This window comes from Colossoma macropomum, unplaced genomic scaffold (genome assembly GCF_904425465.1).
Source record: "Colossoma macropomum unplaced genomic scaffold, Colossoma_macropomum, whole genome shotgun sequence".
Lineage (NCBI taxonomy): Eukaryota > Metazoa > Chordata > Actinopteri > Characiformes > Serrasalmidae > Colossoma > Colossoma macropomum.
In genome coordinates, this window is record NW_023494803.1 from 12,378,043 (window position 1) to 12,395,341 (window position 17,299).

Consider the following 17,299-nt stretch of genomic DNA (forward strand, 5'->3'; position numbering starts at 1 on the left):
CTAATCTATAAGCAGTCCAAACAAAAAATTAAATATAGGGTTTGTATTTTACAATCTTATTGTGTTAACTGTGCTCATACACTCTGAGCTAGCTACATTTTTACCATAGTGATGTTATATATTAGCCAATAGCGTGTGTGCTGCATACCTGAACATGTTAATAAGTCAAAGTTACTCTTACAGAGATGAACGGAACGGGCTGTTTGATCTATGGCCGAACCACAGCTGTTTTGAGGTCAGCTGAGAATCAATCACAGGTAGTTGCGTCGTTTTTTTCCACACTGAATCTAATAAAACCCATTAGAAAGTTCAGAGGACCTCGGTTTCCTAACGCTAGTTATGGACATTATGGCTGCTGATAACACACTGAAGTAACTAATTGTGGATAGCAGCGGTTGCTATGCAGTTTTTGGAAGGTTGAGGAGAATAAGGCGGAGCTTGGCAGATTTGATTGGCCATAATAGAGTGACAGTGCTCACAGAAAACAAATCAAATTTCATTATCATGAAACACGTGGCATAATAAATATTCTGTCCCCAATTGGTAGGTCTAAGACACCGTAGCTGCGGCCCTGAGTGGACCACCACATTAACATAACGGTGCATCACCGGGACTACTACCTGATTTGCTTATCTCGCCTCCTTGTGTAGCAAAATTTACTTTTTGTGTTTCACTCATGAGATCTTTCTATCTATCTATCTATCTAGATTATATATATATATATATATATATATATATATAATATAATACTTTATATACACACACGCACACATAGATATATGACGGTAAACCAAACAGGAAATATTTAATGAACTTTGATATGTATTGAATGAACCTTGATATACATGGATTGAACATTGAGATAAAAAAATGAATATTATAATTCATAAAATGTTTTGTACAGACAGAGAGGGACTTTTGGGGTTGTGTGTGTTGTGGCCTAGACGTTGTTATTTAATGTTGTTATGTTGTTGTTCTTTAGTTACAGTGTGTATACAGAGTTTACTGTATTATTTTGGATCAAGTGGCACTGTTTTCCCTCGCTCTCAATAAAAGAGCATATATATATATATATATATATATATATATATATATATATATATATGTACAGCAAATATTTGTTTGCTTTGATGTTGTTTTGGCTTCAACAGCTCTGTGTATCGTCAGTTGTTAAGAGATATGACAGTTGATTGTCAACTTTGATCGAACAGATTCTGATCAAGATTTCCTAACTGGTGATAAGATGTTGAAAGGTAAGATGAAACTTTGCAGACGTGGTGAGAACTCACACATACAAACCCCAATGTCTGTGTCAACTTTGAGGTTTTTTACAAAACAAGTTCACCTACTTCATTTGGGAAGTAGTCCTTGTGCAGCATCAGAAAAGTAAGTAAGTAGTAAGTAAGTAAAGTTTATTTATATAGTGCTTTTTACAACAGGTGTTGTCACAAAGCAGCTTTACAAGGAAATGAGCATTACAAAAAGAAATCCGGGTGCGAGCCCCCATGAGCGTCGCCAGTGGCGACAGTGGCAAGGAAAAACTCCCTAGGAACAGGAAGAAACCTTGAGAGGAACCAAGACTCAGAAGGGGAACCCATCATCCTCTGGTCGACACCGGATAGTAAACATTGTACAAACGTGACCCTGTGCAAAGCCATGTGCAAACGTGACACTCAAGTGTTTGCTCAAACTTGTGGTCTGAGTGACTGTAAGCAGTGTTCTACAGTTTCTCATTAGGTTGAGTGAATAACTGGCTCTAAATGTAGGTATTATGATATAAACTGAGTCTGTTCTACAGTTTCTCGTTAGGCCGAATGAATAACCGGTTCTAAATGTGTGTACTGTGATATATACTGAGTCTGTTCTATGGTTTCTGGTTAGGTTGAATTAATGTAGATATTGTGATATAAACTGAATCTGTTCTACAGTTTCTCATGAGGTTGAATGAATAACTGGCTCAAATGTAGGTATTGTGATATAAACTGAGTCTGTTCTGCAGTTTTTCGTACGGTTGAATGAAAAACTGGCTCTAAATGTAGGTATTGTGATAGAAACTGAGTCTGTTCTGCAGTTTTTCGTACGGTTGAAGGAAAAACTGGCTCTAAATGTATGTACTGTGATATAAACTGAGTCTGTTTAACAGTTTCTCATTAGGTTTAATGAATAACTGGCTCTAAATGTAGGTATTATGATATAAAGTGAGTCTGTTCTACAGTTTCTCATTGCGTTGTGTACTGCAGTTTTGGGTCATCCAAGTTCCTCCAAGTGCTTTCTGGGAGCAACCAGCCTTCTACCACAGAATATACCCAAGTTGCTGAGGGTCTATCTTTCTATCCATCAATACAGAGAAGGTCCTACACCAGGCCTGACTAGACGCAACAGTAGTAAATAACGGATGGGTAAGTAGTATTGACAGCAGGCGGGTACGTGCTTTTTATGCTATAGACCAGGCATGTCAGACTGGGGACCTTCCATTCCAAAAAAGAGGGGGAGATCAGTGTTGCCCTCATCTAATGCTCTGAATTCATTTCATGAAGGCCTTGCTAATTAGCTGATGAGCTGGATCAGGTGTGTTTAATGAGGTAGCATGCTGATCTCTGCAGTGTTTTGGCCTGTGAGGGTTGGAGTCTGACATGTGCTATAGACAGTCCTTCCTCAATTTCTACCAGTGCCCCTTTTGCGTCTGCAGCTAATGCTGGGATTCCCCAATTTCAACCGAGCCCCAGTGCGGGGCTGGGAGCACCAGAGTGGCCACCCCCTCTTCCACCAGACTTCAGCTCCAGTAACTGGTTCCAAGCTCTCAGCTCTCCGCCCAATGCATGCTTCAGACAGAGTGTTAGGGCAGTGTTTTAGAGCGCGGCTCTGAGCAAATATGAAAACATATGCACTGCGGGAATGAATGACATCTCTGAAGCCCTCGACTATGTGCCTGCTGCAGCGCAAACATCAGGATGTCTGCACCGTGGTCATTCACACGGGGGTGAACAACATCTCATTCCTTCAGAGCGAAGTCCTCAAGGAACATTTCAGATTATTTCTAGACACTGTTAAGAAGAGGGCCGAGGCCAGGATCATCATCTCAGGACCTCTGCCCACCTACAGGAAAGGAAGCAAGATGTTCAGCAGGCTCTACACGCTGCACTGCATTGTGATAACAATGGCATCAGCAACATGAGTAACCGGTGTACTTTCTGGGAGCGACCGGCCTTCTACCGCAGGGATGGACTACACAAGTCCTGTCTGAGAATAAAGAGAAGGTTCTGCACCAGAACTAACTGGATGTAACAGTAGTAAACAACAGATGAGTAAGTAGTATTGACAGCAGACAGGTAAGTGCTTTTTATGCTATGCTCAATGGTTCCCAATTTCTATCAGTCCCCCTTTTCTCTGCTGTCGTAGTTCTAAATTTTCTTCTAGTTATGAAGGGAGAAGGATTTCTAAACTGGTCATTAAGGACAGCACAAAAAAATTCCCACAATACTGAGACAGATAAAACTGTAAGGTTTATTCCAGTAACACTATTAGAGTCATCAAATCCTGTGCGATTAGAAAATCAAAGGAACATATGTATCCAAAACAGCAATAATCTAATTTCTGTTCCTCTACAAAGGCAACTCCACCCCAAACACATAGTGTAGAAAGCAGTAACTTAAACCTGGCTCTGGAAAACTACAGATTTATGCATACTGTAAGACAGGGCAGAGGAGGAGGAGGAGTGACATGTATTTATTAAAGAAACTTCTGCACCTGCAAAAATACTACTGTGGGTGAATTAATGTCTTTTGAATATGTTGCGTTCAACCTTTTTGTGCCATGCACCCATCCCCTGGCCCCGATGACAGCCATGAGAGCTGGTGGGAAGGCAGGGCCCAAATCCCGAATACTACCGAGAAACGCAAAGGACGGCAAGCGTAGGATGTCAGCCGCCAGAAAGGGGGAAGACAACAACAGCCATGAGGGGCATGAAGGCGGGACACGAATCCCAAACTCCACCGCCCAGGCCCTGCCTCCTCCGCAGCAAGGCCGCTAGACTACACCTTACGTTCAACCCCGGTGGCAAAGCTGCGGAGCGTGGGCAGTGATGGGGAGGCGGAGCAATGAGCTCTCTGTCCCTCTCGGCTCAGGAGCTAACACTGTATAATGAGAGCCAGCTGACGCTGATCTGTGGGCACTATTTTTTCTTTACAATGCCCTACATGTACCTCTCTGCCCTTCATGCCTTTTGTGTTGTTTGGGTTGGTGGCGTTGCATTGCACGGTCAGCAAAACTCATGTGAGCTTATGCAGAGCTTATGTGAGTAACGTTATTCATCAGAGGAACTGCGATAGATCACAGTTGCACCTTGCTGGTTAATTGGTCAGAGTGGTGGTGAACTGCGCTGTACCAGGATGCAAAATTAAATGGAGAAAATACGGTATGGTGCGTTGGTTGGCATTACAAATATCAGAAATCCTGAAGTTGTGGCTAATTGTTTTGAAGCTACACACAAATACCAAAGTCAAACAAATCAAGACCAGTGAAAGAACACAAGGCGAATTTCTTCAAATGCTGGCTGCATAAGAAAACTGCTGTTCCCTCTGTTGTATTTTCCACCACAGAACCTAGAATCAAAGTAAGAAACATTTGTGAGTGAAATAAATTAGTCGTTGTTCGCCACCGTACATATATCACTGTTACAGACTATACAGACTGGTAAGCAGAGTAGCAAGCAGTTTGTTTTTGACACCACCAATGTCCATTCGCCCTGGGTTGCTCTGCTTTGGCACCAGCGGGTTCAGTCTCTCACTCTCTCTCTCTTTCTCTCTCTCTCTCTCTTTGTCTCCTTCAAGCCGCTGCAACTGTGTGTTCTGGTTCAAATCGATTTGGCATTTTGGAAACACACCTCCTCGAAGTCCTCCACATACTCTGCCATCTTCCAAAATAAGTAAGAAAACTGTTAAAAATAAACTGTAAACAAAAGCTTCTGCTGGCATTAGCTGTGTTGAACAGACTAGTAACAAAAAAAGCACATTAGCTTGCACGTAGTGATCTCATTTGAAAATGCAGCTTCGAGAGGAAACACAGAAGTAATCCTGGTGTAAAAGTTTATACTAAAAATACATTTTAGGCTAAAACTTTATAACAAAACTATCATAAAACAATGTCTCAGGTATCAAGCCACACATTGATAACCATTTTGTGTAATAACAGGATGTAGCTTGTAGAGCCATTAAATGCTTCAGACGTCTGATTCCTAGTACTATAATGGTGAAAAGTTCTGACCCAGTAAATCTCTCTAGAAAGGCACATTTCACACCAACCCACTTTGCAAAATCTGTGGAGTTCCTCTTTAATATGTTTGTTCTTTTTTAGCAGAGGAATTTTAAGTGGGGTGTAGAAACAGAATGATTGCGGTGCTTATTGTTCTCAGTGTAACTGTTGTTACTCTCGTACTCTCGGTTCTCTCGTACCTTCCTCATCATCAGACTGAGAAAAATCTGGCTTGGAGCACCTGTCCAGGAGTGATTAATTGTGGTTCCAAGAATTTTCCACTCACATGTTATCGAGCTACTTGAACTGACAGGGATGTTTAATGTATTTGTTAGGGCTCTGTAGCTTTTTCCAGTTTGTTTAATAATGCTGTTCCCAAGAACTTCAGAAAGCTCTTTCGCCTTCAACATGATTGCAATATATATATTGCAGTATTATTATATAAAGAGATTACGTTAGAGACTCTGCTCTTTAGACAGCGGGTGGGAATTTGATCCACCATCTGGGCTCCAGGGCAGAGAAAAGTCTTAATGCTTGTCTCCATGGGTCTTGAAGGATGGTGGGTCAAGCCGAGCTGCACTTGAAGCTCTAAGGGCTCAAGGTAGAGTTCAGGTTTTCAGCATTGCCTTTCGGTAGGGAGGGGCTGGGCCAGTTTTGGCTTTTTTAGGCATCAGGGTTTTAAATCTGATGTGGGCAGCTACAGGATGCAGTGAAGGGAGCGCAGCAGTTGAGTGACATGAGTGAAATTTGAAGATTGAAGCCATGTTACTGCATTCTGGATCAGTTGGAAGGGCCTTATAGTCCACATGGGAAGACCAGCCAGGAGCGGTGCTGATGGGTTCCTCTAGATAAGTGGGATGTGTCGATAAGTATTGAAAATCACATGTTGGAAGTGCATAATAATGCAGTAATTAGAGGCAGAGAAATAAATTAAGAATAATAAATTATATTTCTTTGTGTTTATGAAGGAAATGATTGGTGCTACAGATGTGCAATATATTTTTTTTTATCAGCATTCTAATTAATTGGAATTGATATTTTCAACCTATATATATATACACACACACACACACACACACACACACAAAATAACTAAGCCAAAACAGGAGCAATCAAGAAACAGGAAAGACAAAGCAAGGTCTAACACAGAACAGCAATCAGAAATAAAAAAGGCTTAGTATGCACTGATGAGACAATGGAAATCCTTTGCAAAGAAATGTCTCAAACAGACTGGTAATTATACTGAGTATAACAGGTGGTGGTGATTAGAATTCAGGTGACTGTCCTTGATGGTATGAGTGTCCGACTGAGAACCAGGAAGTATGAAAGCCCCCCCCTCCAAGTTCGAGAACGCCGAGGAATGAGGTCAACCTCAGCGACGACCTGGAGGAGTCTCGGGCCACACTCCCGGAGCTGGCGTGGCACTGGCTCCAAAAAAGTTGGGATGGGGGCATGTTTACCACTGTATTTCATCATCTTCTTTTAACAACACTCCGTAAGCCTTTGTGAACTGAGGAGACACTGCTGTAGTTTTGAAAGTGAAATGTTTTCTCATTTTTGCTTTTTTGCATTTTTACCTCATTTTCATTTCATAATGTGCCAAATGTTATCAGTGGGTGACAAGTCTGGACTGCAGGTAGGCCAGTTTAGCACCCAGACTCTTTTAATACAGAGCCATGCTGTAATACATGCAGAATGTGGTTTGGTCTTGTCTTGCTGGAATAAACAAGGCCTTCCCTGAAAAAGACGTCATCTGGATGGCAGCATATTTTGCCAAAACATGTATATATCGTTTAGCATTAATGGTGCCTTCACAGATGTGCACGTCTCCCATGCCATGTGCACTAATGCACCCCTATACCATCATGAATACTGGCTTTTGAACTGTGCACTAATAACATGCTGAGTGGTCTTTAGACCGGAGGACACAGTGTCTATGATTTCCAAAAAGAATTTCAAATGTTGATTTGTTGCACCACAGGACACTTTTCCACTTCCCCTCAGTCCATTTTAAATGAGCTCAAGCCCAGAGAAGGTGACACCATTTCTGGATCCTGTTTATGCATGATTTCTTCTTTGCGTTTAAGAGTTTTAATTAGCATTTGTGGATGCAACGCCAAACAGTGTTTTTCACAAGTGTTTCTGAGCCCATGCAGTGATTTCCACTAGAGAATCATGTCTGTTTTTTAATGCAGTGCCACCTGAAGGCCCAAAGATCTTGGGCAGCAAATACTGGTTTTTGGCCTTGTCCCTTGCATACAGAGATTTTTCCAGATTTTCAGAATCTTTTAGTGATATTATGTACCGTAGATGATGAAAAGCAAAAGTTTTTTGCTATTTTACATTGGGAAACTTGTTCTTGAATCACTGCACTATTTGATCGTGCAGTCTTTCACAAAGTGGTGAACCCCTCCCCATCTTTACTTCTGAAAGACTCAGCCTCTCTGGGATGCTGCTTTTATACCCAGTCATGTTACTGACCTGTTGCCTATTAACCACCAGGTGTTTTTTAAGCAATACACAACTTTACCAGCCTTTTGTTGCCCCACCGTCCCAACTTTTTTGGAACGTGTTGCTGGCATCATTCAAAATGGGCATATATTTTTCAATAAACAATAACATTTCTTAGTTTCAACATTTGATATGTTGTCTTTGAAGCATTTTCAATGAAATATAGGGTTTAAATGATTTGCATTGGGTTGTACATGCTCGGTATTAAAGTGGTAACTCAAGCTGACAGGTAACTTCATTAACTTGTTTAATAACTTTGAACGGACCAATGTATTTAGGAAACAATTTTTTACTTCCCTCTGAGAACCTGAAGTCCCTGGTCGAAGGCCACACTCAGTCTCCTGGGGAGTATACTGGGGTTTCCCCACGGCGATGATCGGCCTGACATTTCTTACAACACAGTGCTCTCGGGCTGACCAGGGTGACAAGGGAAGCTGATAACCGTAGATACACTGAAAGGGAGTGAGACCTGTAGAAGAACTAATAGAGAATTTTGTGCAGTTTCCACCCAAGGTAAGTAATGAGCCCAGTCTGATTGATTTTCATGACTATACAATCTTAGAAATTTGTTTAACTCTTGACTGACTTTCTCACACTGACCATTGGATTGCGGGTGGTAACCTGATGTCAAACTGATGGTTATGCCCAGTCTTTCGAAAAAATCTGACCAAACCTGGGAGGTAAACTGGGGACCACGGTCCGACACAATATCTTCAGAAATGCCAAAAAGATGAAACACGTGTTGAAACAATGCCTCAGCTGTCTGAAAAGCATTAGGTATACATGTAAATTGAATGAAAAACATTCCACAACAGTAAGAATTGTAGTATATTCTTCTGACTCAAGAAGATCTATTTCTATATGTGACCAAGGACATGTAGGAATTGGCAATGGTAGAAGTTTTCCCGCAGGAAGGGCCTTACACTGTGAACACATGGAGCATGATGCTATGAACCTATGAATGTCACTTAGCATATTCTCCCACCAGTACCGGTTAGATATGAGGTGTTGTGTGCGAGTCTCACCAGGATGTCCTGATGGAAGGGAGGAATGAGCCCAGGTAATAATGCAGTCTCGGAATTGACCAGGTACTGATCTATATCTTTATCTACCTCCCAACAGATGGGAACTGCGATAATTTCAGAAGGTATGACATTATCTGGTGTAGCTGTCATCTGATTCTCCTCATTAAAAGCCCTGGATAAAGCATCTGTTGGTGTTACGAGTACTGGGCCTATACGTGATAGTGAATTTGAATCGATTGAAAAATAGGGACCAACATGCTTGACGGGGATTGAGTCTTTTAGCTGACTGAAGGTATTCTAAGCTTTTGTGATCTGTTAGCATGAGGAATGGATGTTCAGCACCCTCTAACCAATGATGCCACTCTTCAAATGCAAGTTTCTTGGCTAGCAGTTCCCTATCTCTAATGCCGTAGTTGCGTTCAGTTGGGGTGAGTTTATGGAAATAAAATGCTACAGGGTATAATTTAGACGTTGAACCCACGCGCTCAAAAAGAACAGCTCTGATGCCAACATCGAAGACATCAACCTCAACCACAAAAGTCTGGGTAGGGTCAGAATGTTTCAAAATGGGAGCAAACGTGAAAGCGGACTTCAACAAGTTAAAAGCTTTCTCAGCGTGGGGGTTCCAGACTAGCAGTTTGGTGTTACCCTTCAAAAGTTAATGGTGCTGCAATAGAGATACCCACAAATAAATCTACAGTAAAAGTTGGCGAATCTGAGAAAATGCTGTAAACCCTTAAGAAGTGGGTATGGGCCAATTCAAAACTGCGTCAACTTTAGAGACGTCCATGGTGACTCCCTCAGAACTGGTAATGTATCCTAGAAAGGATGTGGACTGCAAATGGAATTCACATTTCTCACCTTTTACATACAAGTGATTCTCTAGTAACTGAGCCAAGACCTAATGGACATGACTAATGTGTGTGGGAAGAACTGGGGAGTAATCCAAAATGCCATCGATATAGGTGATGACAAATTTGCCTAACATGTCTCTCAGTACGTCATTAATAAATGCCTGGAAGATGGATGGGGCATTAGAAAGATCAAAAGGCATAACTATTAATAACTAAGTATTTGTAGTGCCACCTGGTGGTGATGAACGCAGTCTTCCATTCATCACCCTTTTTAATACTGACAAGTTTATAGGCAGTACGTAGGTCTAATTTAGAAATAAACAGTGGCTGTTCCAAAGCTAGTGGTACTAGTGGCAGAGGATAAGGAAAACTCTTGGTAAAAGTCCTGGATAGTCACTGCACGGTCTTAGTCCTCCGTTCTTCTTCTTCACAAAAAAGAACCCTGCAGCTGCAGGTGAAGTAGAAGAACCCCTGAGCCAAAGCCTCCAGAATATACTCCTCCATAGCTCTATCCTCCTCCTGAGTAAGGGGGTAAACTCTAGCTTTTTTGGGGAATAGTGCCCTCAATGATGTCAATGGAACAGTCATATTCACGGTGAGGAGGAAGTTCAGTAGCCTTATTTTTGCTAAAAATTTCTCATATTCTGGGGGAATATGTTCATTCCATATATATCAATGTTCATTGTATATACATGCACCTATGCATGCAGATTGCTTCTAGAAACATTTGTGAAAGTGAATTCCAGCATGGTACCGTGATAGGATGCCACCTCGTCGTGAAGGCCAGTCGTGAAATTTCCTCGCTACTAAATATTCCACAGTCAACTGTCAGTGGTATTATAACAAAGTGGAGGCGATTGAGAATGAAAGCAACTCAGTCACAAAGTGGTAGGCCACGTAAAATGACAGAGCAGGGTCAACGGATGCTGAGGCACATAGTGCGCAGGGGTTGCCAACTTTCTGCAGAGTCAGTCACTACAAACCTCCAAACTTCATGTGGCCTTCAGATTAGCTCAAGAACAGTGCATACAGAGCTTCATGCAATGAGTTTCCAAGGCCGAGCAGCTGCATCCAAGCCTTACCTCACCAAGCACAATGCAAAGCGTCGAATGCAGTGGTGTAAAACATGCTGCCACTGGACTCTAGAGCAGTGGAGACATGTTCTCTGGAGTGACAAATCATGCTTCTCCATCTGGCAATCCGATAGACGAGTCTGGGTTTGGCGGTTGCCAGGAGAACGGTAATTGTCTGACTGCATTGTGCCAAGTGTAAAGTTTGGTGGAGGGGGGGATTATGGTGTGGGGTTGTTTTTCAGGAGTTGGGCTCGGCCCCTTAGTTCCAGTGAAAGGAACTCTTAATGCTTCAGCAGACCAAGAGATTTTAGACAATTTCATGCTTCCAACTTTGTGGGAACAGTTTGGGGATGGCCCCTTCCTGTTCCAACATGACTGCGCACCAGTACACAAAGCAATATCCATAAAGAGAGAGTCCTGACCCCAACCCAATAGAACACCTTTGGGATGAATTAGAGCGGAGACTGCGAGCCAGGCCTTCTCATCCAACATCAGTGTCTGACCTCACAGGTGCGCTTCTGGAAGAATGGTCAAAAATTCCCATAAACACACTCCTAAACCTTGTGGAAAGCCTTCCCAGAAGAGTTGAACCTGTTATAGCTGCAAAAGGTGGGCCGACATCATATTATACCCTATGGATTAAGAATGGGATGTCACACAAGTTCATATGCGTGTGAAGGCAGATGAGTGAAGACTTTTGAAAATATAGTGTAGCACTGTCAAAAAATGGAAATCAGAATGTCACAGCATAACCTCAATGCTAAGATACAAGTTAGATGGGGGTGACATTTTTGATTGAGCACTGAAAGGTGCATGTTATCCGAAGTATTGCTTCAGAAATTGCAATGAAACTAAAAGAATGATGCTGTTTGGCAGTTCGCTAACATAGCTAGCCAGCTAGCTTTAAAGTTTGCTACTCATATGAAGCTGGTGTTCCTGCTAATGACCTCAATGAGAGTCTCTTCTAGCTTATGGTAGGCTAGCAGACTACAGGTGCTAATTAGCTAGCCTACCATAAGCTGAAAGAGAGGTTAAATGAGGTCTGTCAAATAGACTCTACATATAAATCAGAAATCTGTAAATCTGTCACACATTAGCCAGCTGGTGCCAGCAGCTAATGAAAACTAGCTTCCTTGTTTGGGAATACAGCTACAGTTAGCAATGGCTTGTAGCGTAGCTAGGCACATCTAAACAACGTCTGCCAAATTCATGCTACATATAAAAGTTCTTCTTTCTTTTGAAATCAGAAATAATACAGAAATGGCTGCTGTACAAAGACAGAGAGACTACTTGATGTGAGGCAGCTGCAGGGCTACACCACACATACAGCATTTTAGCTCTGTTTAAAGTTAAATCAGTGCTTCCATCCACTTCCTATTCTCACTATTTGTCATGACGGTGCACGAAAACGGTATGATATGTCAAAAGATATGTCTGTCGTAGCCCAGTGTGTGAGCATTATAGTACATTATTATAACATTTAGTCATCGCTTCTGCAGTAGTTATATGGAGCGGAAGTTAGTTTCACCCTGTTAACGCTTAAAGTAGTAGGAAGTAATCACAACTCCTGGTGAAATAGGCCCATTTGTGTTTATAATCACTCCAGCTGGTTTCCTGATACATTTAATCTGCCACAAGAAACTGTAAAACATCATATAGTCATGAAGCTGAAATCAGCTTCTCATTCGCCAGCTTCTTGTTCACATTTTCTTGTTATATCTTAAATGGTGCCTGAAACAGCAGAATGTAACTGCTGCATCATTTAAGATGTAACGGGAAAATTCGAACAAGAAGTTGGCAAATGAGAAGCGACTTCAGCCTCGCAAAAAGTTGAACGTTGAGAGACATTTTACAAGAGACAACTTTTGTGGAACAGTTTCCTGCTGGAGATAAGCAGCTACAGCTGAGCTAAATATTAAAGCAGAGCAAAGTATGTCTGCATTTTTGTTTATAATAATGATTTTTTTTAGTCTATACTAGAACTTTAGCACATACTGAGACATATTTACAGCCAAGATGGTAAAATGGACATAAAATGTTGGGCTCCCAAGGTGGTTTGTTTTTTGTTGAAAGGACTAAATGGCTCTTCTTCACATTTGGGTTGCGACCCCTGCAGAAGGGGAAAGTAATTTAGGCAGAAGGCAAAGATGAGTATCCAACATTTACTTTGCAGCTGGAGAGTTAACTGGGGTGTTTACAGTGTGTGTATGAAGCATAAACATTTACCTTTACATTTACATCATTTAGCAGACGCTCTTATACAGAGCGACTTACAAAAAGTGCTTTGTCTATCCAGAGAAAGAGTCTTTGCTAGCTACGAATAGGTTAGAGAGAAAGACAGTCCTAAACTTAGATACTGCTAGAATCAGAAGGTCATTGACACCTAGTGAAAAGGGACAGAGTTAAACACAGAACAGTGCAATACAATACAATACATAAGTGCTGTACAATACATTACAATCAATACTTAATTTAGTGCTCATTTAAGTGCTGAATAAACAGGTGTGTCTTCAGTCTGAAGACAGCGAGAGACTCTGCTGTACGGACAGCCAGTGGGAGTTCGTTCCACCCCCTGGGTGCCAGCACAGAGAACAGTCTAGATGTTTGGCTTCCGCGCGCTTTGAAGGATGGCGGGTCAAGCCGAGCTGTACTCGAAGCTCGAAGGGCTCGTGGTACAGTTCGAGATTTGACCATTGCCATCAAGTAAGGAGGGGCTGGTCCATTTTTGGCTTTGTAGGCAAGCATAAGGGTTTTAAATCTGATGCGTGCAGCTACAGGAAGCCAGTGAAGGGAGCGCAGCAGTGGGGTGACGTGGCTGAACTTTGGGAGATTGAAGATGAGTCTTGCTGCTGCATTCTGGATGAGTTGCAGAGGCCTGATGGCCTGCATCGGAAGACCAGCCAAGAGCGAGTTGCAGTAGTCAAGCCTTGAGATGACAAGAGACTGCACTAGCACCTGGGTGGCCTCTCGAGAGAGAAAGGGTCGGATCCTCCGGATGTTGAACAGGAGAAATCTGCATGACCGAGTTAGGTTCGCAATGTGAGTCGAGAACGATAACTGGCCATCCAGAACCACACTAAGACTTCTTGCCTCTGCTGACGGGACAATCAGAGAGTTCTCGAATGAGATGGCAAGATCATGATGAGGACCTGTAGTTGCAGGGATGAATAGCAGCTCAGTCTTGCTAGGATTGAGCTTCAGGTGGTGAGCTGCCATCCGTGAAGAGATGTCAGACAGACATGCCGAGATCCGACTTGAAACCTGTGTGTCAGAGGGTGAGAAAGAAAGCATTAGTTGAGTGTCATCAGCATAACAGTGATAAGAGAAGCCATGAGATGATATTACATTGCCAAGAGAGCTAGTGTAAAGAGAAAAGATGTGCAACATAATCTGGAAGAGTATTGTGTTTTAATAAGAAGGCAAAAATAAATACCCAACACTGACAGTAATTTATTTTGCAGCTGGGGTACTGGGTGGGGTGATAAAGGCTACATCAAGATGTCCAGGAACAAGAGGAGCCAGTGTGGTATTGCCTCATATGCTTACTACCCTGTGGTTTAAAGGTATAACTTCATTAAAGTTGTCAATCCTCATCCACACAGATCTACACTGTTGAGTTCAGCTCCAGCTTCCTGTTTCAGACGCTGAAGAAAATGTAATGCAGATGAAGTGTGCATTACATTTGAATGGCCAAAAATTCTAGTTACTAGTGCTGTTTTTCACGTCACTGTAGCTGTGCACAATTACTCTTTTGACCCAAAAATGTTTTACAGTCAGTCACATTCCTTGTAACAGGTTGAACTGTGTATAGAAGAAGTTTTAGTGATTCCAGTTGAATCTGAACTTTGCAGGTCAGTGAATCTCCTGGAGCTGAGATGGGATCTCTAGAATTATAACTGAACTACATCAATGAATATGCTGTATCTCTAGCTATAATACAACATTAAGGAGTAGCATGTGAATTAATTCTGTTAAATGTTGTTTTTCTACAGACTGGAGAGAGACAGAATCTTGAAAACCTCAAGAAGGAAGTTCTGGCCAAAAAAACTTTTATTGTCCTTTTCCTCTGATTACCTTTCCTTTATTTTTTTCACTTCTTTTTAAAGCAGATTGAGCATTAGATCAGCATTATACTGTCTTAAAACACAAATTAATCTTAGTGTGAAATACTGTTTCTGTCTGTTCAAAACAAAATAAACTCTCAGCATTCATAAAATCTATAATGGCTGTAATTCATTCCAGCTCCTCACACCAGCACACATGTGCACACTCATTATGATCCAGCGGCACAATGTTGTCAACAGGTTGGCTTAGATCTCTCCTCTTTGATCTCCTTTTCAAGGTGAAATGGAACTAGAGTTCACTGGCCTGTAAACACTAGGCAGCACTATGAATCTGGACTGTTAGTGTCCACTGGGCAATAAGACCAAACTAAGCTGCTGGGTGCCAGCTTTTACATGCCCTCCAGGGCACTATACAATGTTTGGGTGCAGAGGCACTAAGCAGTGTAAGGGTACTAGGGGAGTACTAGGTGGCACTAGGAAGCTGGGCACTAGGCTTTTGGAGCCCTCTGGGGTATTTGGCAGTGCTACAGAGCCAGATGCCAGCTTGGTGATGCCCTTTGGAGCACTAGGTGGCACTATAGGGCAACTTACTTGCTCACTGGTGTCTTCTGGGCCAGTCAATAAGTAATAATTATGATAATAATTACCTATACAATGTAATAATTAATACAATTGATATTTAATCTTAATGAGCATGTCTGCTTACTATATTAGTGCCACAGACATTATCATTATTATTATTTTATCACTTTATACTATTAAGCTATACTTTTAAAACTATTTAAACTCTCAGGGTGTGGCGAGAGCTCTTTCTGTCTTTGTCACTCTCACCATGAAAGGATATCAGTATATATGATAGTTTTCTCACCTACACACAGTGACTCACCACTTGTTGTTTTATTGTCCAAAAGCAGTAACGGGTCAGTTTTCTCACATTAAATATTGCCTCAAAACTCCATGCTGACCACTGACTGAAAATGAAACCAAATTTCAACCTTAACTTGCTCAGCCTTTTTTTAACTACAGTCAGCAAGTATTTATTAATTTCCGCTAATCCCATAGGGCACAACAGGCTTACAGTTATAATTCATATTTAATATCGTAGATCAGCAGAAAACCAAATTCCTCAAGTTTTGACCTTAAATGTAGTCGATCAGCCAAGACATGTTTGGCGTTTGAAGTTTGCTTTTTTAGTTTCAGCACTGGAGTTACAAGGCTATGGTAGCTAATAAGTATAGGAAGCTTATAATCCACCAATTAGCATACAAAGCTGCTAACCGCATGTGCAAATCATCACACAGCTGTGCCATTTTTTTCTGGTTTTCCTACAAAGGTAGGTCATATTTACAAGTTGACTGTTTTTCCTTTCTGTGCTTAGCATCTCTGTGATATTTTAGAAAATCTCCCCTCTCACTGCCCTCACAAAAAAGTGCCAGGGCCAGTTCCAGTTCCACTGGACCCCTGAGCATGTAGGGCCTATGAGGACACCAGTCATAGTCCAACCTCAGCATACATTTGGGACATTTTTTACCAATGTATCTCCTGGAGACCAATAATCTTAAGATACCCTGGGCAGTGGGGACCCCTTGCTCCTGGATACAGTCTTAAACTCATCCTTCCCCACACAGATTCTAGCCTCTTGCTATTCAGAAGGCACTCTGGGATAAGCATAATTCCCAGGGGGCACATTGGAAACTACATGTTAGTGAGCCATTTTGGAAGGCCTTCTCTCAGCCCCTGGAGTCCTCAGTCAGTTACATGGTTACATGGCCTGCTGTTAGTGTGTGTGTGTGTATGTGTTCGTATATATGTCTGTGTGTGTGAGGGTGGACAACATGGACAGGCTGCTGACTGGCTACAGCTGCTAAAGGAGAACCCTACGCTGACCATTTGTGATATTTTAAACATCTGGTATTTTTAACATAAATTGTTATGGCTGTATTGATTTGAAAAAAATAAAAACAATAATGCAGTGAGACCATAAGACCACTGAGTAATCCACGCAAGGATTAAGATCAAAAGATAAATAGATGACAATAAAAATGTAGCTTTTATTTCCTGATATTTACATCTGGGTGTGTTTAAACAACACAGAACATGGTACCTTTGGTGGCGAACAACACATTTTTTAGGTGAGCTAAAATATAAGAACAGTTAATCTTAAAGTAAAGTAAGTAAATAACACTTAACACTTGGTGGCATATCCCTTGCTTGCAGTAATTGCCTCAAGCCAGTGAAATGCATACTCAGCTGGGTCAATATCTGGTCATCTAAAACCTTCTGTTTTTTCCTCTGTTGAAGTACTTTGTTGTGTTTGCAGTATGTGTTGGCTAACTGTCTTGCTGCATAATGAAGTTCTTCCCAATTAAAATTAGATTACATTCCCTCTGTAAATTGGCAGAGAGAATGTTTCTGTAGGCTTGTGAATTCTTTCTGCTACTACCTTTATAAGAAACATCATCAAGAAAGATTTCCCTTAGGCTGAAATTATTTACAGTGTAGGTAATTATTCTGTTCACTCT